Consider the following 12,576-nt stretch of genomic DNA (forward strand, 5'->3'; position numbering starts at 1 on the left):
TTCTTTCTTTGATCTAAGTAAAAATTTATCGAGACAATATTTCTACCTGTATGTTTTTAGTATACGTTCAACTTTTCTAGGGAACTCGTTCCACGTAAACCATACGAGAATGAAATCGTGGAAGACACAACCTGGTTCTGCGTAAAGTGTCGACAATTCCAGCAAATCATGAAAATTCATAGGGATTCGCTTCCAAGGAACGAGTTACGAGACAACCTGATAGTTTTTCCAAGAATCAACTCACACTGAAAGAATCAATGACGAACCATTCTACTCAATTGAAACGGATTTCAATTGAGAAACATCTGAATATATATAAATTCTGAAACATTAAAGTAAAAAAACGTTCGATGCTATATATATATTCTATAAAATATTGCCTTTACTCTACAATTATTCTCTAATAATCCAATAATTTGTTGGCGCTTATGAGATATTATGAGATATGTCTTGAAATTGAGTATAATTAATTAAATATTTTAATGCAGGGTTTTCCCAAACGAAGAATTTAAATAATCGTTCTTTGAATTACACCAAGCGGAACGTTATAAACATTAATTATAAACATTAATTTTATAATCTTAATATTTGCATCCTGTGAATTTCCACACTTTTATCTTATTATATTTTCCAAAGAATCGATATTAAATATTAATAAAAATAACGCAATGATGCTAGGTTAGATTTTTAGAAAGTTAATTTACATTCTACAGAATAGAATTTTTAAACAGAATTTTTAATTTTTAAATTGCATTATTCTACGTTACTAATTAGATACGTTTTAATAATTTTAACTGACTAGTTAAAAATATCTTTCAATATATCTACGAATGTATCTACGAATACGTGAAGATATCTATTAATAGATAGACATACTATTATAGATAGACCTATCTAACACTTTAATTTTAGATGAACTCTTAGAATTGAAGAAGTAACAAAATGCACGTAAGATTTTATTAATTAAATTTATCAGTATCCATTTATTTGTTACTTTTCCAAGTATATGTATTAATTATTTTCTTATAAAATTATGAACAAAAAATAATTGATAAAATATCACGATATAATTAATTTTATTATTATTAATTTAATATTTTAAATTCCGAGAAATTTGTAAACTGTTATATCTAAAAAAAATGATATTATATTATCGAACTGTATTACATATTTTTTGCTCTTATTTATTTAATGAGCAACATGCCATTGAAATACATCATTGCGTAATTATTAAACTTCTGTTAAGATATCAATGCTTAATTAAATTAAAAATAAAAATGTATAATCATTACTCGGGAATTTCCTTATTAAATGTTTTCAGCCTTGATAGTAAATCGTTCATCTCACACGAGCTCATTCTGATTATGTAAGTACTATTTTATATCAACTTGTAACTAACAATACAAAGATCGTAGCATACCAAATAATGTAGAAAAATTTTACTTAGAATGAATTTTAGAACAAATCTACCAACAGTATACTTATAAATAACAATTATAAAAATACCTTAATACGATTAACAAATAAGAATTACAACATATTTTGTATATGTAACGACAGCTAAATAAACATAAACCATATAGATAAATATTATTTAATATAAAACTTGTAAGCTTCGATAAAAATAAATTCCATTTGAACCATCTCAATTTCTCTTTATTCAAAAATAACAATCAACGTGATTTACATTATTATACTCGATTTCTTATCTCAAATAATCATAGCCAAATGATTTTCAGTTTCATCATTTCCTAACCTCGAAATCTCGAAACAATTATGTCACTATTAAAATATTTCGATACACGATTCGAGATATAATACTACTAAAAAAAACGGTATCTCCCAATCAACTGTCAATCTTTAAATTATTTATCGTAGAAGAACGAAAAGAGAGAAAGAGAGAGAATTTTTACTCAAAGGCCCGATTTACATGGAAGTAGTATACATACGCCCGCGCACTAATTTCCATGCAAATAAAGGTCGTCAACGAGAGAGAGAGCGCGCAGACGCCCCACTCTCACGCGATTCTGAACACGGTCACAAGCAGAACACATATCTACATAGCAGGCGCGGAGGAGGCGCCTATGTGTACGCTAGTACCAATACCAAAGCTAACTTAGACCGATATGCACGACCGTCTTGTTCTCCGCGATCTCTCGCGACGCCAGTTCGTTTCTAGCGTCGTTCGCAAACTCAGTCACGCGTGCCCTCCCCAATTTTTCCGCCGAACCGGAAACCGTGCCGCGACACGCGCCTAGCGCCACACCGTTTCGTCTGCCAGTTTTTCCTCTCTCGCGTATGTCGATCAGACAGGACCCAGAGTGGCCAGCCGTTTAACCAGGCTTACCAGTGTCGTCGTTCGCTCTTCTGGCACCGTTATTCCGTCCTTGAAAAGATACCAGTCTTACGAGAAGCATCTAGAGACATCGACCGAAGTGAAGCCGCAGTATTCGTGCGATCGTTATATCCCATTGATTCACCTCGACTTTTACTCGTAAACATCGAAAGAAGTTTGTTTGGATACGTGCATTGCCTCGTCTATCTTGCTATTGGACGAAATTCTTAGGATTTCGAGTAGGTATGTTGTTTTTCAAATTTTAAATTCCAATTCTCTTTATTTGTCACTCTTATTATTTCTCTTGCAAAGAGAAATAATAAACGTGTTAATTTTCTGAAATAAATCTTTTATATATATATATCTCCTTTTCGTTAAATTTTATTCTCTATTGATAACCGATTAATCTTATAACGCATTATCAGTATATTTTATCGATATATTTAATCTAAGTTTTATATCAAAGATATCGTGTAACTATGATAAATTTAATAAGTTTATATTATTTCTTTCTTCGGAAATAACGTAATAATAGAATTGCCAACTTTATATCTTTCGTGAATGTAGGCGATGGTTATAGATACTTCCTGGTAAGAAGTTTGTTTTTAGATCGTTACTGCACCTTATTTTCTAGCATGTTTAGAAATATACTTCTAGGAGCCAGTTCACATCAAGCACGCAATAGATATTAATAGTCTTTTCCTTGTTATCGAAATTTCTGAACTAGAAAAATCGTCAAACATCATGATCCCATTCTTCTACGTATAGCGGCGTAATAATTATTGTTGCGTGAATAGCATAACTGCAACTAGTGTAAACCAGTATTATATAAGAGAAAGTCCTTGACTACTGGCCGTAAATAATCTTAAGTTTTCTTTACGATCAGCACATTACGTATCATAAAATCGAACATATCGATACTATCATTAATTGAATAAGACTTGCTTCGATCGTTCTAAACAGCAAACTCAATCCAATAATAACATTATTTTCGTTTCGTTATTCCCTACCAACCAAATATAGTAGTATGGTTTCTGTTATAACACGTGACACGAAACATCGAATGTGCTGAATATTTAAAATGCATGAATAAGATTATGACGTCACATGTTTACACACAGGACATTGTACTGTAAATTTAATATCAAATTTAGAATTTGATATCAAATTTTTTTTTGTTATTTTATTAATTATTAATTCAATAATTTGAGAACAAAAAATAATAATTCGAAATTTTTAATTTATTTTTTATTTTATTAAATAAATTTATTCGTAAATTATAAATTTTGACTTGTTAAATGATATTCTTTATTGTTCTGTTTGCGTGCAATTCCGTTTGTAACGCTAGGAACGCGACAAAAAAGACTTTTATTGTGCTAATAAAAATGGCCTGGATACCAACTTTAAATGAAATACAGCAATTAAAGTTGGAGGTCTATTTTATGTCATATTTTATGATATCAAATTTCATCATGCTGCATTATCAATTAATATTTATATTAATAATTACACATGTGGTAGACGTAATCATTTTATAAAACTTATTAAAAGTTATTAAAAGTTATTTATCTGCTCTTTTATACTTTGTACAATTATGGATCGATGAAGAAATCGACTAAGAAATCGATTATAGAAAGAATTGTGAAAGAACTAATCATTCGATTTGATAATATTTATAATAAAAATATAAATCAAAAATTTTTTTATTACAAGATTTTGTTCATTGAATAAAATATATCTAATATTTTTATAAGATAAAAATATTTCGTAATACAATAGGTATTTAATAATAAGAATAATCTTAAAAATAATTAATTAAAAATCTTTATAGATATGCATAGATTAAAATCTAGATATAAAATTTACATAGCATAGCGAATACTCTCAAAATTAATTTTATTGTTTAATTTTTTTTATAAAATCAGAATAAAATTAAAATTTCGATGAATATGTATGTGCAATAAAGATTACACGAATATCCTTATATTTGAAATTGTATTTAACATGATTGCTAAAATTGGCACAAATTCCTTTAAAGGTCGACGCGAAGTTTGAAATCGATAAATCGAGCCTGACGTAGTTACGTTAGTTGTCAGTTGTTAAGCTGCATCTTAATTACAATTTGAATACTATTGAATCATCAAAAACAAATATTATTTTAAATTTATGCATAATGACAATATTAAACAAAATAAATTGAAATTATATCACAAATTTTTTTAATATAGTTTCTCTATATTTACTTATTGCGAAATAGATATAAAAATATAGTTAAAAAATATAAGTTTAAAGTTAATTTTTTTAAATCATCTTTTTGACGTGTAATAATAAATCAAATAGTTATATTATCTATCGTTGCATTTGTCTGACTTTTACTTACTCCTACTACTTACGTAGTAGATCGAAAATTCTGTAAAAATTATTACATTTAAAAAAAGTTGTGTAAAATAATTTCATATTGTTCACTAATAATAAATGTAAACAATAAGCAACATTTGTTTTTCATAGTATTTCTAGAACGATTACTTTTATCTATTCTAATTCATATATGAAACAATATATATATGAAACAACCACGTGGTCAGAATCGTTTCATTTATGCATGTGATGTTTTTTCCACAGTCGATACAGAAGAATCAGTCAATCGGTAAAGAAGTTCGCTATAGTTCAAATTATTCACTATCATTTATGCTAATATGCGTACCTTCTGATATAGTATTTGAATCACTATTTCTGTGTAGATGACAAACGGGTTTATTATTTCTTCTACAGATGTCTCCATATATGCGATTAATGAGTTAATTCTTTTTCATTTTCATATTCATGTTTAGAAAATTAACATTTTCTAACGTTATAATACAATTCTTTCTATAATTATTTTTAATTTAAAATATCAGAAATTGATTAAGTAATCAATTTTAGTAATTTAAATAACATCACATAAAATATGATATCGCATATTACTCAACATAATATCATTATTATATTTGATAAAAAACACTTTAAATTGTATAAAATATAAAAAATATTCACTACATCTTCCAAGTGTATTCATCAATATGTAAGATAGTTTTCTAAAAGAAAGAATTCTCGCATTACTGATTATCCTCTAATCGTGATGATACGTTAAGAATCTTGTATTTAAAAAATATTATTATTAATTGAGATTTTTTTTTTTATCATCAAGAAGTATGCAATGAATCATTTCAAATACCTATTTTCTATTTTATCATTATACGGCCAACAATGTGACACGTGTATTCCAGGATATCATCGTAACAGGATAACAGTATACAGGAAGGTACCACCATGAAATTCAAGCGAGAATGCATTGGTATTTTGTTCACGGAGATGTAATACGAGAAATAAAGCAGGACATTAAAAGAAACTAACCATCGCGTAAACTTGTACGACAAGTTTCGTTCACACGACACTGACAACCTTTCATCAAGTTCAATGTTGAATTAAAAGAATATACATAAACTATATGCCATGTATGTCTTTTTTTGGCTTTTTTTTTCAATAAACAATCAAATTTTTTTCGGTATATAATTTATTCGTATGACGTACTTATGTTATTTTGTATGATTACTTTTCTACTTTTCTATGAAATCAATCATTACGGTAAATAACGTAAATAACATGTACATTTCTTTTGTTTTTTTTCTTTGAGCAAAGTCTGTAATTTTATAGGGATTAATATTAATATTATAAAACATTTAAGAACTCCTACGAACAAATTTAAAATTAAAAAAAAAAATAAACTTTACAATCTTATATGTGTAAACATTGTTATTACTTAATTGAATTCCTGATGACTTCATCTGCACGTTTCTGTAATCTTGGATAATTTTATACTTTAATATTTTCTAGTTGCGTTTGATATCCACCTGAAACTGATGTATCAAATATATCATCACTTTGTATCATTGATGCAATTTCATTTTATGCAGTGAATATGAACCTTATATTTTTTACGTATTTCTGTTGTCCATTTATCTCATGATTCATTCTTCGTAATAGTGAGTCATATATGTTATCATATGGATGCATACTTCAAATTTGTTTCATTACTTAGAATCTAATTCGCCAATTATGATTCTACAATGATGCAATTAATATTTGCATACATTAAACATAACAGTTTCTTTAAATATTCCTTATTTTTTAAACAAAATAATAAAATTACGAAAAATATTAACAATAAAAGTAAATTTATATATTTAAATTTAATTAATTCGAAGTTAAATTATTAATAATTGATGAAATACATTATAAAGGAAAATTTATAAAGGATACTATGATTAAAAATTATTTTAGCATCATGTTTGTTTTCATTTATCTCAAATCTATACTTTGTAAAATAAAATATAAATCTTATTATTCATATTTATCTTATTATTCATATTTATCTACTATTTATCTATTTCAGACATTAGCCTTGACAATTAAGACATTAAACTTGAATTCTCTTTCTTTCATATAGAAAAATTCGTTTTGAGAATTTAAAATTTTATAATATAATTTAATTTGCATTCACGTATTAATATTTATGTCACATCTATATAATATTTGATCTTATTAAATATTTCTTATCTTTTAGTATTATAATTTTTTATATTTTTATAATTTTTATTATTTCCAAATTTTTCATTTTGGATTCATTATCTATTTATCAATTTATAATATCAGAGAGAAATTTTGCATATAAAAAAAAAAGATAATAACATGCATTGATAAATCCAAGAATTAACAGGTTAGGAAAAATTCCCGATCTTAATGATCACTACATTCGTGATCAAGATAACATAAATTTTTCTCGAAGAAACAAATAATGACTATTTAATGACGAAGAATTAATTTCGACTTTCAAGTATGTTTGTACGCAAAACATTGATTTCTACGCCTGATGATCCGCAAGATGGTTGCTATTACTTTTAGCGCTCATTCGTGTTAATATAATTACACTATCATCATTTTTACGAGGATATTAGAACGACCCCCTCGCTATTTAACTCAACGAAATTTTGTTAAACTTTTTTAATTCTGCCTCGTTACACGGAAAAGTGGGGTCAGAGATATTGGAGTATTGGAAAAAGAGGTAGAAAAGTGGGGGGGAAAAAAAATGGAAAATATCGGGGCCAGTATCGATGAACTTGATCAAATGAAGTCGGCGGATACCTGTTAAGTACTTACGAATACCGTAGCGCCCTCCTGCTAACGTAACGAATCAAGCTGCCGACACTCATGGTCAGCAGGCCAAGGTCAGCAGTCTTTGCCGCGTTGTCAGCTGGAGAGATAGAGAGAGAGAGGAAATAGCGAGGGAAAAGAGACAGAGTGAGGCAATGAAAACGAGGAAAGAGGATAGAGGAAAAGAATAAGAGATACATAAGCGCGAGAGACACGCGTCGTGTGCACACATATACGTACGATTGGTGTGTGGAGAGGATGGTAAGAGGCGCGCACACGCGCGCAACCGCGGCCTTAAACTTTTCGCACGCACAATTCCTCCGTGTGTCACTGACCACATGTTGCGCACACAGAGCACACGCGAACGCCTGTGTGAGTCTCCTCCTTCGCGTTCGTGTCCGCCAGTGAATAATGCGCGATCCACCTTAATCGTGACAGGTTATCAATGATATTTCAACTATTCAATTTTTGATCATCGCTCATATTCCAGAATCGTATTGCACATGAAGCTGATTAATATTTCTCTCTTAATTCGTGTAGCTATTTTATGAATCGAAAAAAACTCTGAGGTGGAATTGTTAATTGTGGAACAATATCCTGAATCTTTATGCAGTACTATTTAATTATATAAATAGCGTAAATAGAAAACAGCAATGGTTAAACATATCATATATTTATTTGATGATATGTTAAATGATATATGTTCTTATGGAAAAAGTTCCAGACTAATCTTCCACGCTTATAAATTATTGTATAGAAATAATTTATGTATCTATTTTATAAATCCAAAAAAAAATTTGAGATGGAATTGTTAATTGTGGAACAATAATATCCTAAATCTTTACGCAGTACTATTTAATTATATAAATAACGTAAACAGAAAACAGCAATGGTTAAACATATCATATATTTATTTGATTTGACGAAACGAAAGTAAAATTATAGATTAATTATTAAATTGAAATAAATGATATAGCAGGTATGTTCTTATGGAAAGTTAAAGTTCCAGACTAATCTTCCACGCTTATAAATTGTTGTATAGAAATATTTTCCTATACCACAAATAGACGAAATATTCCATACGGTATGAGGAAGCCTAATTACGTAAACGCGTGAATAATGGTAAGGAATTATATGTGTAAATATATAGTACTTACTCATCTGTACACGTAAACGGACTCAAAGGAAACTTTCGCAAAACAACTATCAATGAAAGATTAATTTGAATTTGCTTAATCATTGAAGGAAAAGTTCTTTAAAAAATGATTTTTCGTTCATAAATCCTTGTATTCTTTGTATAGTATAGTTTCCTTGCAATTAGATATATATTTGATAATGACTTGAAAACTTTTTATTATACCCATAAAACAATTGAATTTCGAATTGTTACATCGATAACCAATTAAATCCTGTGCATCATAAAACGATTATAAAAATGTACTAATTTTTTTCACAATTTTTATTGTGCTCGTTCATGCAATGAAAACGATGCTCGCTATACACATTTTTCTGCCATGGAATAATTTTCCATCGGTGAAGGACAATACTTACCAGTTCTAGATACCAAGTACTATGACGTTTAAAAACGTGACTTTGACATCATCAAAATTTCCACAAGAGGCAACAAACATGCAGGAAAAATAGATTTGACCAACGATTCTTAGACACTCTTTAAGATTAAGATCGCGTTACGTGGTTTTTTTATCCATTGCATCTTCCATTCATAAATACTCTATTTCCAGAATGAAATTCTTTTCACATTACCGAACGTGTAAAGATTTAACAAAAAATTATGTGAAACTATACATTGCAAATCAAACAAAATATCTAATAGTATTCAAAATAGTAATAATCATTTGCTAACAAGTTTATGTTTAATGAGCTCCGCTTATCTTATAAAATCATAAAATAGTAAAAAATAATTTTATCTTAATCTGTGATTTGTTACCTTCTTTTGCGTAGGTGGGAAAAATTATCTCAGAATATGAACTTGGAAATCAACGTATAAATGATTCATATTGACCTTCTTACATTGCACTTTCACTCATTCGCAACTGTCTCCACTTTCTCGCTGAAAGGTGTGTTGCAGTAATTCTTTCGAGCCTTGCCCTGTATACCGATATAGTTCATATAGCGATGTCACGATAAATATTCTTACGGTAAAAATTCGAATGTCACGGTATGAATTCAAAAATCTGGAAACTTTATTAACGTCAAAGATGCAATTTCCCTAAGCTTTGGTGACATTTGCAATTGAAATATTTAGCAGAAAGGAAAGAAATTCCGTTCTCCCCCTCTACAATGTTTCATAATGACAATTTCTAATATCGTCATTCGATCTTTGGATCCTCTATACATCATCCTTTTTCAAAAAATTCGTTTCGGGATAGAAACATCGGGAAATTCTTTCCTATATTTCTACGTATAACGTAGAACATTCACGATCTCCTCTTTTTTTAGTACACACACCGTTCATCGTTAAAAGTTTTAAACGACTTCTTCACGGGAATAAATCGGTAATTTTCAAAGCGAAGAGATAAAATTATTTCATGCCGCATCGCGATCACAATGTCTCGGAGAAGAATGAAACAGAACGTTAAATTTGAGCGCGATTCGTGGCCGATCTCCAGCACGCCTCGTAAGAGGATCTATAGAAATCGATCGAGCGACCTAACGGTTGGAATTACCGGCGCGCTTCGTTGTGCAATCATCTTGACGTCACTCGGTCGTTACACTTGCTCGCGACTGATTCATACACGTCGTCGTGCGGTGTGTGTCGTGGCCACCGGTTGCTCTCTTCCTTCGCGTTGCGGGAAGAATATCGCGCGAAAATGTTTCCTTCCATCTAAATTAATAGTTTATTTTTCGACCAGCTTGTAATCCTCGCGGAACAAGAATGTTCATATCTGTACAAGTGATCAATGAAACGGTAATTAATTGGAGATATCATTACGCGTCCATTTTTATCGACCAATAATTTATATAAGATTTTCCTTAAGAATATATTTGAATTAATGATCTAAAAAAGAACGGGAACGCATTGAGAGTTGCAATGCTTGTCCTTATCGCGTTGTTATGAAAACTTAATATTAGATTGTACCAATTCATGGTGACTTTTACTTTTTAAAATAAGTGTTAATGAATTGACTAAGTGTTGAAAACTAAGTGTTAAAAAATCTAACGTCTAGTCATTGTTCAATGATCAATCCATCGCGCTTATTTTATGTTTCGATATCTTAATTTTAATTTACAAAATAAAGAGCGCGTATTCATTTCCATGCGTATCGTTAACGAAATGAAATTTCATAAAAAATTGGAAAAATATAAGATCGTTATCGAAATGTCGAAAGAATTGATGAAGGTATGTAATATGGCGTAGCGGTTCCTCGTTAGTCACTTTGGAAAAAAAGAGGTCAGTACCGTGAGATAACGTGAGCTACGTCACGGTCGCCGTTAACGTAATAATTTATCCAACATATTATTCAACTCTCGTACATATACACGAACTCGTATATTTATGTGTGCGTACGTCTATATATTTACACGTTTTATTTATTAACTAACCAGCGAAAATTCAAAGGGATTTACTTGCACTTGTTCTTTACGCAAGATTTTTGACGCATCTGCAACTTTGTTCGATATTGTACAACATAGTATCGAAACGTTACGCATAATAGAGGAAATATTCGACGAATATTTTGTCATCGTTTGAAATAAAGTTTTATAGAATTGAACCTTCGATTTCAAATTTCAAATTAATGGACAATTGATTAAATTAATAGGCAAATAATTATATGCGTTATTTTATATTAAAGTTATAATTTATATTCAAGTATTAATTATCAAACTTATCGAACGTTGTATTGTACGGATTATTATTTAAAAATTCTTTAAAAATATTCAAAACCGTTTAGATGATAAATGGTCGATGAATTAAGTGAGTTGTAGTCTTTACAGAATATTTTTCTCTAAATGAGCTATTGTGTGTTTGCCTAGCATGAATTTGAAATATCTATGCGCGTATCTTATTTGTCTTCGGTAATTCCTTTTCTAAACTTGTAATGTGCCGACAATACTGCATGTACATAAACACTTAACGTGTTATCATAAATTATCTATTCAAAGTAGTGTCGTAAATGCAGTCACTCGTGGATTGCTTAATAACTAATAATATTAAAACATACATATATAACGAAATAAAAGCATTTTATTCCTATTAAAAAAATTTACAAATCAACGCGTAACCATTTTGAACGATTATTGGTAAAAAAAAAAAAGGAAAAGAGAATGGAGAGAATTCAAGTTTTGATCTGATGCAATGTAGACAAATATTTTGATAGATAGACCGAGCTACCGATCTAAAGCGTTCACTTTCAATATACGAAGCGAATCGTCATGAAAAGAGAAATACCGTCAAAAGAACCGAAAAGGGGATCGTTTTCGGTGCTCGAAACGTAAATATAATAAGCATTTACCTGGTGGACGAAAGAGAGAAAAACCTGCACAGACGTGCGTAACAACAAACGAGGAACCGAACCCGGTATTCCAAAGTAGGTCGATCGTATAGTGAGAGTGTCTTCGTAGATCGGCCGTCTCTAACGTAGAATCAACAGGCATAATCTGATTTCGATCAAAACTTTATATAATTCCGAAATATTACTCAACTTGCGCAATTCTTTTGATTATCCGTTGAAATAATTTAACTTTAAAATTTAATATTAAAAATAATTAATATGGAAACGGTTTTATCTGGATGGAAACAATTTTTACCGTTTCATATCGCGTAACGTAATGTCGTTTATGGAACGTAATCGGTTCATTCAATCATGGATGATCGTACACGGTAGGTAAGCACAGTTTAAAAGGAAGATGATCTGGTTACTGAGAAACTCTCTAGGTTCTCGGTAAGTCGCGTCATGATTCAGCAATCGCGTTGGGGTTTACCTATGGTCTTCTTCGGACCGTGAAGCTATTATTCGCGGGAATTCGACCCACGATATATAATGTTTTCGCACTCGTTTTAATTGCACGCCGTCAAACGATCGCGATTA

General features: G+C 30.0%; 1 long non-coding RNA gene across 1 annotated transcript; it reads left to right on the forward strand.

Moving 5' to 3' along the window:
• The first annotated feature begins 1,640 nt into the window (after positions 1-1,640).
• On the forward strand, positions 1,641-6,122 carry LOC133667809 (uncharacterized). The gene is made up of 2 exons (XR_009833425.1): positions 1,641-2,578; positions 5,602-6,122. It is a non-coding gene; the product is annotated as an uncharacterized LOC133667809 (long non-coding RNA).
• Positions 6,123-12,576: the final 6,454 nt, after the last annotated feature.

The sequence above is a fragment of the Apis cerana genome, linkage group LG1 (genome assembly GCF_029169275.1).
Source record: "Apis cerana isolate GH-2021 linkage group LG1, AcerK_1.0, whole genome shotgun sequence".
Taxonomy (NCBI): domain Eukaryota; kingdom Metazoa; phylum Arthropoda; class Insecta; order Hymenoptera; family Apidae; genus Apis; species Apis cerana.